General features: G+C 43.9%; 1 long non-coding RNA gene across 1 annotated transcript in view; it reads left to right on the top strand.

The window, feature by feature from the left end:
- The first annotated feature begins 7,922 nt into the window (after positions 1–7,922).
- Positions 7,923–16,455, top strand: part of LOC119236988 (uncharacterized) — a 32,881-nt gene continuing 24,348 nt past the window's right edge. Inside the window, exons 1-2 of the long non-coding RNA XR_005123163.2 lie at positions 7,923–8,031; positions 9,345–9,532. This is a non-coding gene — a long non-coding RNA (uncharacterized LOC119236988). The remainder of the gene's footprint in view (positions 8,032–9,344; positions 9,533–16,455) is intronic.

Raw genomic sequence — 16,455 nt, 5'->3', positions numbered from 1 at the left:
TTATATTCTTTCTCTTCTCTTTATTGCACAATAATTGTGTTAAAGTTCTTTTCTATTGAAGACCTTATGCACTAGGGTATGTTTTGTCATGATGTGGCAGATGGCAGAACCTAATTAGAGCAAACAGTTTTAGGGATCCTGGGGTGCCCCTCACCCTGCCTGTAATGGCTATGGGGGTATGTCTACATTGCAGGCCTTAGGTGGAATGGTAAATGTCTTGCAGTTCAGGAGATACTGAAGCACCAAGAAAAATAATCTCATTTCAAATGCTAATAATGCCCCTGTGGGAAACTATGATTTTGACCCATAGCTGGGGGTGGGGGGTGGATATTCATGAATAACAAAGCTGAGAAATGGGACTAAGTGTTGGAAACAAGAAGGCATTACCACAGAACTTTTTTTTTTGTAAAGATTGATTGATTGATATAAGAAACGGGGTACAGGCCAGATGTGCAGAAGGGTGAGAGAATTCACCAGAGACAGAGCAGGGAACAGAACAGGCAGACTGACGAAATACACCGCTGAGAGGAGCAGTGGGCGAGCCAGGAGAGGTCTGCTGCGCCATGTGGGACCCTCGCCGGCTGGCCAGGATCAAACCTGCACTGCAGAGGCCGCGGACAGCTTCACAGCGTGGTGCTCAACCACCCATGCCACCAGGGGAGGCCCAGAACTTCTTGATCTGTTCTTTTTTTTAATAGGAAAGACGAAAATCTTTTCAACCAGCTTTGGAATGCCTTAGAGGTCATCCTGGCTTCCAAGACATTTGTAAATATTTTTAGATTTCCTTGGTTTTACAAGATGTGCTTGAAATATTTCATGGTGTCCACATCTCATGCCCATAGGAAGCACCCTCCTGGTGCATGTGAGCAGGTCCCAAGATCAGGGCTGGGCTAGAAATGCTCAGGACTTGGACAGACCTAAGCTCTGGAATAGGAGGATGTGGGAGGCTGTCAGAAAGGCCAGTGCCCTCACTTGACAGCTTAGGAACTAGACTGCATTTGGGGAAGGCAGAGCTGAGATCATACAGCTTGTTGGTGGCCATGCCACCCATAGAGCCAGTGGTGGGTTTAGATCAGACCCCTCACCCCAGAGGAAGGGCTATGTTTTGGTGGAGATAGTTGCCTTGTTGATGAAAGCTCCTATATGAGGATTCCTGTTGCAAATGACAGAAACTCAAATCAGCATAAACAGCTGATTCACCTCTGATTTGGAAAGAAAGGACATAGCAGTGAAATGCAGGACTCCCGGCTCCCTTTTCATTGCTTCTCTTTAGTTCCCTCCCAGACCCTAAAATATATGGATCCAGGGACACTCTAGGTGGGAGAATTCACCTGAGAGTTTCAAGTGAACTTTTTTTTATAAAAAGCTCCTGCAGAAGGGAAACCAGTGCTAGGAAGGAGTTTTGGCCTGCCTTCTAAAGGGGGGTTAAAGGAAAGTCTTAAAGGGACAAGGTCAGGTGTGGGGAGCAGGGCAGTAGTGACAATCTGTTCTGAGCAGAACTGTGTCCTGGCTCTTGGCCTTCCCCCTCTAGAAAACTGAAGGGAAATTACTCATCAGGATTCGATGCTTTTTGTTCTAGTATGTGCCTTGGGCTAGTTTGTTGGTCCATTTATTTGGGTAGTATGTGACAGTAGGACTGGCCAGTCCACCTGTTAATATAGGAGTTTTGGGGATCTTAGCCCAAGGTTCATTTCCCTGTTTAATCAGGGGTTGTGTGACCTAGTCAGTGGTCCAATACCATTGCTCAAACAGGAGGAAGGCAACTTTGCCAGTGATCCAATTTCCTTTGTTCAAGCAGGCAACTAACATCTCATCAGCTGACAGCTTATTTTTCCCCTAAACTACCTCAGCTTTCTTAGGTGGGCTGGGGTTTTCTCAGTGAGCACATTGGAGACTCCAATATGCCCTGGAACTTTCTTTTCCAAGCTCCATGTCAGCAAAGGCAGCACAATCCTGGCACTTCACTGCCTCCAGCAGGTGCCTCTGAGGGGATGGTTCTCTTAGTCAGGAACTATCCCTCAACCAACTCCTGTTGCCTTGGAACTAGGGTTCTCTCATTAGGCAAGAGGCTTGCATGGTGCCTGCGAGGGTAGGGACAAAGTAGAGATGCTTCACATTTTTATAATGATGGGAGACATTATCTTGACCATCCAAAATAATAAAGGAGCACAATGTTATCAAGGCCAAAGTATCTAACATTGGAAATGTAACCATTCAAAATAGGAGTGAGGGGCCTCCCTAGTGGCACAAGGGGTTAAGACACAGCACTATGAAGCTATCCGCAGCCATCGCAGCTTGAGTTCGATCCCCGGCCAGGGAGGTGATCCACATGGCACAGCAGACCTCACCTGACTCGACCCGCTGCTCCCCTCAGCAGTGTATTTCAACTGATCTGCCTGTTATGCTCCCCACAGTCTCTGGTGAATCCTCTCATCCCCCCACACCTCTGGCCTGTACCCCAGTTCTTGTATGCATAAATAAATAAATCTTTTAAAAAAACAAAATAGGAGTGAGGGATGAGTAAGTCAGGGAAACTTTGTGTGGCTGCATTGGAAGCTGACTTGTAGGTTTCAAAAGCAAGGGTTGAGACATTAATGGAGCAGGATTTTGTAAGGGTCAGTTTGTAGATGGGGCTACTGTTTCAGCACACAGAAGGTCCTCAATAATTCTTGCTATTGATGATTAGTCACTATCACATCATCTTCTAGCTTGGGATCTGGCACATATTTTAGGATTTGGGGGTCATATCTCCATGAACTCACAGTCTCAGTGAACTCTGTCACTCTAATGTGAGAGCAGGCACACACCACACAAAAAGAGGTGTGCAGTCAGTGTTTCAATAAAGCTTTATTTACAAATCCAAGAAGTGCCTGGATTTGCTAGCAGAAGACAGCTGATCCCTGTTCTTGCTCATCTTCTTGTCTCCACTCTGAGCACTATCCAAGTTATTTCTTTATACTGCAGCCAAAGTGATTGATTTTCATCAGGGTACATTCAGAACATGTTACTCCTTTGCAACTAAGACGTGTAGTGGCTGCTATATTTGTTTCGGATTAAAGGTCAACCATTTCCCGTATGTCTGAAGTGATGCCTTGTTTGGATCTGCCTGTTTCTTGAACCTCAGGTTAGCTTCTTAATGATGTCCTAGAGCCACTCTGGATACCTCTTGTCCCAGGGGCTTACACAGTTATTTATTATTTAGGGCACATGAGTACCCAGTGACCTCACTGTAGTTGTTCTTTCCTTTTCCTCAGCTCCTTAACTAGATAGAACTGCCCCACAGAGGCCATCCGTGCTCCTCTGTCTGAGCTGGGCAGAGTCACTTGCCACTGCGTTCTTTCTCAGTGCTGCCTGCTATTTCTCACAGCACTTATCACAGTTTATAATTATTCACTATCTTTTTGCTTTTTATCTATTCCTTGCACGAGGATGGAAGGTCCAAGAAAATGGGAAAATATTCTGTTCACCTTTATGTCCTTAAGTCCTGGAAAAGTACCAGGTACTGGGTAGAACTCTGTAAGAGTCTTGGAATAATTAAACAATCACAAGACTGGAGCTGAAGAGTTCTGTTCCTTACCTTAATCTCACCTGATTTGAGATAAAAAGCACAAGTTGTTTATATCACAGAAATCAGTCTGTCCAGGGCTTATAATTCTCAAGCCAGCTGGTCTTCTAGCTTAGTAATTGGGGTTTATTTTCCAAAGTATCATATATTTTAAAAGCCGAGAGAAAACTGCGATGTGTTAATATTTCTGTTTATTTCAGGTTCTTTCTATATCATCAACATTTTCCATTAATTTAAAAATATTCAACATTGATAAATTCAATGCAAAAATTTTTATAAGCAATTTATTCTTTTTTCCAGACTTTTGTTTCCTGGAGTGAAAATCATTTCTAAGAACATCCTGCCTGAGGATGTTTTTAAGTGCATGTTTTCTGAACCAGCCTAGGATTGTAATTTATTGTCTTCTGCCCATTTTCCCCAAAGAATATGAAGCCAGACCATAAGGAGGCACTACCACCTCATGCTGGATAGTTTTCAGTTTTATTGTGAGGGAGACACTGGTTGCCAACACTGGAAGCTAAGGAAATTGACTAGAATGGAGCATAAAATTTAACTGAGTCTTACAGGCAAGGTAGAAAAAACAGGGCTCTCTTTCTTGGTCTCATAAAAACAAATAGCAGTTTCCTAGGAGACAAACTGTTTCCTTCTTTAATATAAAAGACAACATTCATCTTTCCAGCCCCACTGTTTATTTGGCTTTTCTCCATCTTCCTCCCATTTTCTTGCTGGAAGTGCCCTTCATGCAGTGGCCTGGATAAAGCCCTCAGACTGGCCTCTGCTCCTTCCTCAGCTCTGAGAGTCAGAAAGAATGAGTGATGTCTGCGGGAGGTTCCTGTCAACTATAGGAGGTGATTTTTGGACATTAAATACTTAAAACTCACAAAGCCTGCCTGAGCCACTGGAGGTCAATATTTAATATTCTCCTTGTTTTAGCAGCCAGTGGAGTAAACTGAATAACGACTGTCCTGGAGCTGCCTTCAGAGACTTTGATAAGCCCTGGACTGTCACTGCTGCTGAGGAGATACCCTCTCCCCTGTGGTAGGAGACGCTTTGATCACAGGTTATCTGCCAGAGATCCCCAAGAAAGAACAGTGCCAGAAAGCTGGGTTTTAAGCTCATCACTGTCCATGACCAGCTGTGTGGCTCCAGACAAGTTATGTAGCCTCTCTGTGCTTTGGTTTCCTGACTGCGTCATGGGAACAGTTCTCAGTCATTGTAAGAACTAAGTGAGAGGACCCATAAAGCATGCTTGGCCCGGTGCCTGACATACTATAAGTCCTCAATACTTATTCTCTTGAAGTTGACACCTGCGGAGGGCTGGCTGCCCTGGGGAATTGTCTGCTGTTTCTCCCTGCTGTCTGCTGGGTGTGTCTTAGAGATGTCATCACAGATATTCAGGGATTCAGAACACTCTAGACTTGCTAGACCCTCACTGGGTTGCGGATTCCTTGGTTTGCTGCAGACTGACAGGCATGTCCTTCTACATTACATTTTGAGATGACATTCATGAAGCAGCTGATATGGTCTCAGGAGTTAACCTTGTGGCTCCAAAACAGAAGGTGGCAAGCCTTCCTAACATCCCAGAGTGCCTCCCTTCTATAGTGGAAGGGGTCAGCTGGCTGCCAATGCCCCTAAAGCGATAGCTAGTCTTCCAGGTTTACTAGTGATAGCTAGTCCCTGAGGTTTACTAAAATGTGGGGGACCTTCTGCTGGCTCCCCTCAGCTTGACTTGGTGCTGTGAGATTGGTCTCCCAAAGAGGGTCAGTCAGGCTTTTCTCAATATGCCCAGAGTAGGCCTCTTCCAATAAGTGTCAACTTGGTATGGACCACAAATATTAACTGAAGCCCCATGGACCCCCCCAAAAGTCTGTCACCATGGCTCAGAGAATGAAGCTATTTCAAGTTAAGAGTAGTGAAGGCCCTACAGGTTGAGAAGAACTTTTGTCTTTGTCTCAGTCCTTTGATCTATTTCCTTATGAAAGAAGCAATCACTGCCCCCTAACCCCACCCCACCTTTTATGACCTAGTAGAATCTAATTTGGGGGGGATATCATCCAGGGGTAGGGTGGTTAAAGACCATGTCCTCTCTATGTCATCACTTTCTCTGAGTAAAAGGATGAGCTCATGCTCTCCTTGCCATATGAAGTCACACCTTCTTTATCCTTGACACCCAGGTCTTTAAACACAGGATAGATATCCCACATTTACCCCATTTTACTTTAGTATAACAACCATGTTCATTATCTATAAATATGTCATCAAATTGATTTTTCCTTTTTTAACCCATTTGACTTTTGTTTTGATGACTTGTTCAGTCCAAGAAGAACCCAATGGGATAGGGACTTCCCCTTGGGCCCTGCCAGTGCCAACACAGAACCTCGTTTCTTGGAAGGGAATGAGATTACCTGTTTGCAAACTCACTCTTGTTCTGACTTTGATGCCTTAGATTACTCCCCAGTGTTGCTGGAGGCTGTCATCTACTTCCTCTCCTCTCCTGCTCACTCTTCATGCCGGTCCACTACTCTTTGCTGCATCTCCCTGGCAAGCTGACAGCACCATCCAACTCCCTGCTTCTCTCTCCTGGTTTACTGCCTGTTTTTGACAATCTGGCTTCAATCACCAGCAGCCTTGGAGGAGTCCATCCATCACACCCACACTACTAGCAGGTGATTCTCTGAAGCTCTGCGTTGTTTCCATCTGACTGGCTGGGAAACATCTTTTCCTTTCACACTGCTTCCCCTCCCCTTAATTGTCTGAGTCTAAGTCACCTCTGGTCATGACATCCCTGAAGCACACACTCTACAAAACCTGGGTGTGCCAGCATTCATGGACGTGGGAATGCAGGTCTCATGTACACATAAGAAATGTGTACATTGGTCTCATTCCCCACTTCCTAACACAGACCTTCCAAATCCAATCTAAAGAGGGTGCTGTAAGAATCTGTTGTTCTACCATTGAGTTTAACATTTGCCCACTTCCAATACAGAACTCCTAAAACCCTTGGAATTTTCAGGGTGACAGCAGTGTATTTTATTCTAATGAGGAGGTTCTGAGTGAACCTCTCTGGATGGGTTGGGGGGATAACCAGAAAAACAAGCTATCAGAAACTTGGAAACTTCAACCCCACCCTTCATTTCTAGAGAAAGAGAGGGGCTGGAAATGGGGTTTATGACTGAGCTTGCTTATGTGAGGATGACTCCATACAAATGCCAATTGTGAGGGATTCAGAGTGTCTAGGTTGGTGACCCCTTTACATGCAGGAGAGTGGTATACCCCAACTCAATGGGGAAAGAAGCTCCTGCACATGGAACCCTTTTGGACCCTGCTCGAAGTTTCTCTGCATCAGGTTGTTCATCTGTCATTTATCATGTTCTTTAATAAAAAGGTAAATGTAAGTACTTCCCTGAATTTTGTGAACTGTTCTAGCAACTAATGGGACTGAAGAGGTAGTCATGGGAGTCTCTGCCTTGTACCCAAATCAGGCAGAAGTTGTGCGTAAATGGGACTCTCTACCTGAAATTGGCATCTGATTTGGGGGAAAGGCAGTCTTGTGGGACTGGGGTCTGTGCTCATTCTAGTTAGTGTCAGAATTGAATTGCATCGTAGGACACCCACTAGTGTCACCAAGAATTGCTTGATATGTGGAAAATCTATACATTTGGTGTCAGAAATGTGAGTGTGGCAATAGTGTGAGAAGGAAGAAGAAATACATGGATCTTCTGTTTCCTGGGAAATTTTTTTTTAAAGATTTATTTATTTATTTATACAAGCACTGGGTACAGTCAGAAGCGTGGGAGGGTGAGAGAATTCACCAGAGCCAGAGCGGGGAGCAGAGCAGGCAGATGGACAAAATACACTGCTGAGGGGAGCAGCGGGCGGCAGGAGAGGTCTGCGTGCCATGTGGGACCCTCCTCCGGTGGCCGGGGAGCAGCCGGGGATCGAACCGGCGCTGCAGAGGCTGCGGGCAGCTTCACAACCCAGCGTTCAACCACTGCGCCACCAGGGAGGCCCTTCCTGGGAATTTTTAAAGCTGGTTTGAGTTATTTCCCATGAAGGAATCCACCTTCACATACAAATGCATCATCTGCTTGTGGGTCCTGAGAATTCTGAAATTCTCCATTTCTTCTTCTACTGTTTACATAGAAGAAAACACCTTTCTAGGTAAATATATGCCAGTTCTTCTTGGCATGTGAATCTATATCTCAAATGATCCCCCTTCTGTAGTCAATAGTAGAGAATATAGGTTTGTGATAAAGAATGGGGTATTTGTCTAGAGATCAGGGTACAGTTCCCACTCTACCCCTTATTCAACAGGTATCTCTACATGTGTCACTTTTCCTCTCTAGGCTGAGTGGTTTTATATTCCTGGAATGAGAATCACCAAGACTTCAAAGGGAAGGGACGTGATGATTGAACATGATGGTATACTTGCTACAATATCTGGCAGTTCTAGAAAACCAATAAATGTGAGTTTTTCAACTGGTCCCAATCAATACAAAGAAAGGATCAAATATGATCATGTCTAAGTAGGACTTCTGAGTTTCTTTGGATGGATTACTTATTTTTTAATGTTGAGAAGTGTTTATAGAATAACATCAAAATGCCTTTTTCTCACCAGAGGGCTTGCAACTGTTTTGCTTAGGAGATGAAGCAGAGAATGTGACCAAATAGGGACCACTTTTGTCATTCCAGACACTCACTTATTCAGACACTTAATTTGTATCTTGTCTCCACCCCAACTTAAGATTGACTAATGTCTATTCTTACATTCAAATCACTCACCATTCCTGTTTTCTTGCTGCCCATCCAGTATAAATTATTTTTTTTTTTGGTGGAGGTTATGTTGGGGGAAAGGATGTCCTAAACAAACTCCACAAATAGGTTTTATGGATCCCACCCTCACCCCAAACCAAAGAGATCCAAGACACTAAGGACTACATTTGTCATCACTAAGGCCCATTTGTCATCACCACCAAAGGGAGGATTGCTAAGAAGTGAGGGTGGAGTTAGGCAGCCAGGCTTGGTATATGGCCAGACATATGGACCTTGGGGGTCCTTGCTTTTTCACCAGCTTTCAGTGTGCTATTGGGGTTTCAGCTCAGTGGAACCAGTAGGATGTATTCACCAATTTATCTCTTTCTCCCTGAGTTATTCATTTCTTCATTTCCATTTTTTTGTAAATAAACCCTTTATTACCCTTTTTGTGTGTAATGGCAGTTGAGTCTCCTTAAGATTTATTTATGCATACAAGAACTGGGGTACAGGCCAGCAGTGTGGGGGGTGAGAGGATTCACCAGAGACAGTGGGGAGCAGAACAGGCAGACTGACTGAAATACACTGCTGAGGGGTGCTGCGGGCAAGTGCGGGGAGGTCTGCTGCGCCATGTGGGTGGCTCCCTAGCCGGGGATCTAACTTGTGCTGCAGTGGCTGCAGAAGGCTTCACAGGTTGCTTCTTAACCCCTTGTGCCACCAGGGACACCCAGCAGATGAGTCTCTTATAAGTCCCTTTTAAGTGCGGGTGAGGACACCTAGTCACATTGGGGTTGCCCTGTAACATTTTCATGTTTGTTACCTCCTCTTTGTGGATTGATCTTGCTTCCTATGAGTCCAGTAATAATCCAGTAATAATATTAAAACTATACCTTATGTGTGGCTTAATTGTTTTGATGGGACAGGCACTTTGCAAGCAAGTCACAATGTTACTGGAAATAGATGATTATAATTCTTGATTATCTTGGGACACAAAAGAAATTACCCTATACCCCTCTGGTTCTTCTAGGCTGGCAAGAAATCAAACAAGCATCAGACAGATTGACAAGACAAAAAGCCAAAGAGAAGTTTAATAATAGCATGTATACCTCCTGTCTATGCCGAGAGAACCAGCATGACTGAGAACTCACAGCCGTGGATTCAGACACCATCTTAAATAACTGAAATAAGACAGGAGGCTGGAGAATGAAAAGAAAGGTCAGTTAGGAAGTCTACCAAAGAAGTGAACAAAGTTACAAAGTTGTGCAGATTTAAATTCTGCCTTCTCCTTTGAAAAGTGATAAGGAGATTAGATATTCTTGGGATGTTGTGTTGACACCACCTCACTGACAAACAGGAATTGGGAATCATGGAACAAGCTGTCAGATGCAGGATGCTGGCGGAGGAGAGCAAGATCCTGGCCTTTTTATTGGTCGAATAATCATACAGCATCAGTTGTGAGGGGAAGGAGGACAGAAAGAAAAAGGAGGGGTGAAAGTAGAAAATGTGCGCTGTCATCTATAGTACTGGGGTTGTGAGTCTGCCCTCCAGGCACTTCTCATCTGCTTGATGACTTGCTATTGTAGTTGAGATCAAGCCCTTGCTCCCCAGCCATGGTTTCAATCTTATCAACAAGGTTTTCCAATGATCAGCTTCTGGGGGTCCCTTGTCATACATTGGTCCTGGGCACTCCCCCACCGCGACCCCAGCCACCCCGGTCATACCTCATGATGTGTAAGTCGGTAGTAAGGTTATGTATCAGTCACCTCCGCCACCCCACCCCCCACCCCGCGTTCCTGGTCTTGTGATGCATAGCCTTCCCAGGATGATCAAGCTTTAAGCTCTTGATTGATTTGAAAGGCACCTTGTAAGGTTGGGCTCAGGCAGTTCTGACCTTGTACAGGAAAGCAGAACTGCAGGTAACAAAAAATAGTGGCCAAACAGGCCACTTAGATCAGCAGACCCACACTGGGAGAGGCTCTTATACACAGAAGTTTGCATGTAAATGTCTTTTTTTCAAAAGCTACCTCCACCCAGCCTTCAGAGTCCCTCCCATGAAATCGACCTATTGCCAAAAAGATAAATTCGGAGTAGCTGACTTTTTGCTCCCCTACAATTCCATTTTGATGACTTAAATTTTTTTTAAGTCTCACTCCATAATATACATTGTTGTAAGAATTAGGGTCACTATAGTTTTAATGATCATTCACATTTAGAGTGGGGAGAATGGGAGATCTATGGTAGCTCCTGGTGGTGAGCGACACGGAAAGCCTCACATTCTGAGGAGTTTCTGGCTTGTTCTGGAGGATGCTCCTTTATGAGGCATATTTCCATTGTAGTTCTTCCCAGCCCCTGACTCAGTCTTTTGGGATGTTATTCTGTTTGTGTTGTTCTCCCTGACTGGAGTATATAGTGGGCACAGTTGTTACATACTTTATTAGCCCAATGATTTGAGGTCTTGGGGGACCCCAGTGGCGTTTTAAGTCTTGAACAGTCAGTTACTTTGATTCCAGACTCTTGACAGCACAACACTGTTAAACACTTAACAGTCTTCTTAGTTGTTGGAGTCCATTTAATTCTATGTGACTATGGCCATTCTCATCCTTCAGGAGATTGTCAAACATTTGTTCAACAGACACAAGCTGTTGAACTCAGGAGCCAGGGCGATTCACACCACTGTCCCCTTTATGACACATATTATCTCTCATTCTGGAGAAATCCATGCAATCCATGCTGCTTCTGTTCCTTCATCTATAAGCTCATGATACAAATAATACCCTTTTATGCCTTGTAGTGAGGGTTAACTGAGAAGATGCACATAAAAGGGCTGGTACAGGACAAGAGCTGAGTAAAATGTAGCTGTCTTGGTGAGTGTGGTGGGAGATCTCTGGTGCCCTGCAGGTCCCCCATTCCTGCTCTGTCCCTGGGGGGAGGCCCTTGGCCTGTCACATTCCTACTGATTCTTCACTTGCTATTTCTGCTATTAAACTTTCCCTCACCTCTCAGCCATATTTTGTCTTTGCCCTCAGCAGGGTTCTGCCCTTCTGTTCATCCCTTATTTGTGTCTTTTAATATGATGGGTTTTCTATTTCTATGCTTAATGCCCACGTAGGCAATGGGGGGAACCTGTCCTTACTTGGTGCTATTTTCTTTCCTGCCTCACCTTGTACTAATAGATTCTCTCCTAACAGTTGACTGAATGGAATTCATACCAGCAACCCCACAGGACTTGTGGCAGATCCCTTGAGATTGAGTTTGGCTATTTGCTTCAAACACCTGCCCAAACTGCTCAAATGGAAGGGGGGAGATTTTTCTTTTCTTTTCTTTAAGATTTATTTATACAAGAGCTGGGGTACAGGCTAGATGCATGGGAGGGTGAGAGAATTCACCAGAGACAGAGTGGGGAACAGAACAGGCAGACTGACAAAATACACTGCTGAGGGGAGCAGCAGGAGAGGCAGGAGAGGTCTGCTTGCCATGTGGGTTGCTCCGAGGTCAGAGGGGATCGAACCAGCACTGCAGAGGCTGTGGACAGCTTCACAAGGCTGCGTTCAACCACCTGTGCCACCAGGGAAGCCCAGGGGAGAGCATTTTTCCTCACACAAATGAGGAGATGGGCCAGTGCAGCTATTCAATAGTGTCTTCAAGACCATAGGCTCCTCCTCTCTTTCTGCTCTGCCATTCTCTCAACCTCAGGATTATAAGAAGGCAGCTTCAACTCCAGCCATTGTATCCACATTCCAACTAGTACAGTGAGCATAAGGCAATAGATGAACATGACCAGCATCCAGTCACTTTTAAGGAGGTCCTAGGAAGCTCCACCAGTGATTTCACTTGTTTTCTCAGCCAGCACTGGGTCACAAGACTGCTTTTAGCTGCAAGGGAGGATGGGAGATTCAGTATTTAACCAGACATATTGTTTCACCAAAACAAGTCAGGTTATTTTAGAAAGGGAAATGAGGTAAGAGTTTGGGCAGGGGACAAGCAGGTGAAAACAATAGAAACTGATGCTGAGCAACCTGAGGAGAGAGGGCACTGAGGTGGCTCAGTGGCTCAGTGGCTCAGAATAGAAGTGACCAGTTGGAGTTTGAAGAAGGAGGCCAGGGGTGCTCTAATAAAGCAAGCTCCCAGTGCTTCTGTTCCCAACTGCAGATTCCTGGGGTGGGGACAATAGCTCAGCTGAGGTTCCTGCTTTCCCTGCTTACTTGGGCTTGGTGAGTTGCAGGATCAGGAAGCAGAGGCAGCATTTAGAGTTTGACTACCCCTGGGGATTAGGTTTAGTTCCCCCCAAAAAGGGAATTCTTGAAGACAGGCAGCTATTATCATTGGTTTTGGCATAGAAACACTTAACTCAAGGACTAGGGAGTTGTTCTGCTGATTTCTGGAGTCTCTGATTTCAGATCTCACTGGGAATTCTCACTTGTTCCCAGCACGTTGACAGTATCTAAAGGAGTTTTGTCTAGCTGGCTCTAGATGGGTTTATTCAATTTTTAAACTGGGAGAAAAATAGTTTAATTCAGTATGGAACACACCAAGTCTCATGGATGGTTAGAAGATAAGAATTTCAGCCAATGGGCTTGGCATCAAAAGCTCATCACAGTAATAAGATTCTTAATGTTGACCAAGAACGGTTGACTTTGTGGATTAGCCTGGTAAAGGGAAAGAGAGCTGAATATTACCCCATTGGATCAAATTTCTAAGGATGAATGTGACTTTCTTTTGTAAAATTCCATTATTTCCTTTTTATTGGTCTGTTCTTTTTCATACCTGAAGGTTTGGGAAGTAGGAAGTGTCTCTGCATTTGTGTTCTTGCTACTATAGTACTTTTATCATCATCAAATAAACCCGGATACTCATGATTAACAGAGTAAAGTGTTATCTGTGATTACAGATTTGGTTTGAGTCCTTGATTACTATTCCCAGCAGTGTGAATGTGGGCTAATCGAGCCAATGAACTTTGGTATATTGGTATATTTGGTACATTGGGTATGATGGATATCTGCCAGTGTTAGTCCTTGCTAGTTTCTGTGTGTGTGTGTGTGTGTGTGTGTGTGTGCGCGTGTGTACACACACATATAAATTTGTAATACCTTTGTCCTACCTGCTTTATTACTTACCCTTATATCTTGGCAGTTGTTTCTTATCTGTCTATATAAGTTGACCTCATTCTTTGTAATGGCTTCCCATATATAATCTATGATTGTGTTGTCCTTTATTTAACAGACTCCTCATCAGTAAATGCTTCTAAAACTTTGCTATTAGAAATCATGCTGCAACCTCAGATAGTCCTTTACACATATATGAGAATCTATTGGGTTGTCAGAAGGTCATGATGTATTTTTTCTGTTTCTCAAGCAAAAATGCGTCATGACTTTTCTGACAACCCAATATCTCTATTGGCATAAATTAGCAGTGGACTTGCTAAGTAAAGGGCACATGAATTTTCAGTTGTTATGGATACAGCCTAATTGTCCACCAGAATGAGTGTACCATTTTATACTTCACCCACAACAGCACAGGAAAGCCTGTCTCTTACATGCTCACCTATACCCTGTTGTCATTTTTGTTTTCAAATTTGTCAATATGATAAAATATTATTTCATGGTTTTAAATTTCTTTAATTTTGACTGTGCACATATGTTTAAAATCTATTTGCATTTTCTTTTCCTCCAGGTCTCTATTCATACTCTTTGTGTTTTGGGGGAATGAGAAAATTTGTTCTTCGGGTATTGATTTGTCAGAACTTTTGATGGATTGAGGAATTTACTGTTGTTTCACACTGCATTTTCCTGCTCTGTTTGTCTTTTGATTGTTGTATTGTTTTGAAATTTTTATGTAGTCAGTTATCTGTCTTGTCCTTTGAGGTTTTTGAGGCTTTTGGTTTATATCTCATGTTTTAGCTTTCTCCACTCCAGTATTATTTTTTAAAATTGCAATGCTTTCTTTGATGACGTTGACATCTTTTTTTAAACCTTTTGATGCATTGCCATCGATTTTGGTGTAAGTCGTAATGATCCTGCTGTACTTTCTCCCCATGCCTGGCCACTTGTCCCATTGCCATTTATGTAACAACCTTCAGGGGCCCACTGCCTTTCACTGTTCCCTTTCATCACGTAAGAAAGTCTTTGTGTTGGAGAGGTTAGAGGTAGGATGACTTGGATTTTGAGTTCTGTTCCATTGATCTGTCTGTCTTTTCCTGCAAAAGCCAGTTTGAACATTTACTGGTAAATCTTGATCTCAGGTTTACACTTTAAATTTTCTTGATAGTTGGAATCTAATGAAAGACATCAAGGATGCTTTATTTTATCGTTTGGGGCTAGCCTCTGGTCCTCACATCAGTAAGTCAAGAGCTTTCATGACAAAATTAATGTTTGACTTGGGAGATGAAACAGAGTTGGGTAAAATGGGGGGTGGGAGGGAAAAACATCTTACTTCCAAGTAACCATTACCTACTTTCTAATAATAAATTACCTTGGAGCTTAGATGAAAAATGATAGGACACACAGCAAGCAAAGGAATTTATGAAGACGGGTACAATAGCAAGGACCCCAGGCAGTCCTTCATCATCCGGGTGTTTCCTCTGACGGGGACTTTATTTTCTCACACCCTGTTTGGTTGGCAGGGTTTACCTCTCCCTGGAATGTTCTTTTGTAGGTAGCTGATCCCTCATGTTCTACTGCTTCTGCCCAGATACACCCTATCTTTGACTTTCTTGGCCAACCTCCCTAAAATGTACTCTTTCCTCATGTTCTTTTTCTTCAAAGAGCACATTGCTTCCCAGCATATGCAGTCCTGCCTTGCTTGGGTCAAGGAGGGACCACCTCTACGATGGTTGCCCCATAGGCTGTACCCACAGCCCTGTGTGTTATGGGCTCTCTCATCGAGGCTGTGTTCTAACACTCTGATGTTCCCGCCATGGCAAAGCAGCCTAGAGACAGATTTCTCAGAATGTGTCCTGGTCATTAGTGAGTACATGCCCGTATTTATTCTGACCTCCCCATGTGCTATGTGAGCTTAGCACAGAGACACTGAATAAATGCACAGTGAACTTATTGACAGTAAATGAATAAATACCCATTGACATCTCTTTTTCTTGACTGGTGATCATATATGAGCAACTAAAAGGGAAGGAGGTTTGAAATTCCTTCATTTCAAGCTAAAATATGGGATTACCTGTTTTTGATTTCCTCTGCCCCAGGAAAGAATAACCCAGTCCCAGAACCCTGAGATTAACTCTGCTCTGGTGGATGTTTGTATCTATCTGCAAGATAATGTTTCCAGAACAGTAGCAGTGCTCGACTAGAATGCTCTGACCTCTACTGGGAACTGGAATCTAGCTAATCACAACCAGCTCTGTCTTTACACATGTCCAAAATAGTGCATATATGTGCCCATTTTCTTACAGTGCAAGGAAACTACTGCACAAGCCCCTAAGTTTCTGCTTTTCTGAACCTACTACCATTGGTTATTTGTCCATTGGTATGATAGAGGAAGGTGAGAAACAAAGAACAAGTTTCATGGCCAATACTTCGAACCTGCTTTTTGATGACCCAACACCTCTGCTGTCATGGAAACTTCTATGCAGGAAGGATTTGGGATAAAAAAATTCTTGTAAGTGGTGGTTAGGAGATTATCTTTAGGCTGTGTTTGCCAAGCAAGATTGACAGTTAATTTAGGATTGATAGTTGATAAAGATTTCAGCATTTCCAAATCCTACTCAGCCCCTGGACCTCCAGCTGGGAGGGATGATGGAAGGACTGTAGCACGAGTCTCAGGGGGCAGGGAGTGGGGGGGACTTTCGAAATCTCAGGTGGTATCTGGCCTCCTGATTACCCTCTTTGAGTTCCTCTGTGATTACTGCCTTTTGGTGCCTTAGGTTGCAAGAGAAATTCTTCTCATCCTTTAAGTAAACAACATTATTGGCAGCTTCGGGGTCATCTCATGGCGCTGGGGGGTCTTGACCCATGATTGCACTCTGCAGGGGATCAGGACAAGGGCAGGAGCATGCATAGAAGCCAGACAGCCTTTCTTTCTGCCTATCTGGAGTCTTCCCTTTGCTCTGCACACCTTCATGTCCTCTCTTTTGGCAGAATAGCTTCCTCTGTTTCTCAGTTGCCCAGGTGGGAAATAGCATCCCCGTA

This window comes from Talpa occidentalis, unplaced genomic scaffold (assembly GCF_014898055.3).
Source record: "Talpa occidentalis isolate TD23 unplaced genomic scaffold, MPIMG_talOcc4v2.1 talOcc4.9, whole genome shotgun sequence".
NCBI lineage: Eukaryota > Metazoa > Chordata > Mammalia > Eulipotyphla > Talpidae > Talpa > Talpa occidentalis.
Note: the sequence above shows the minus strand (reverse complement) of the source record. Positions and strands in the feature narration are given on the sequence as shown.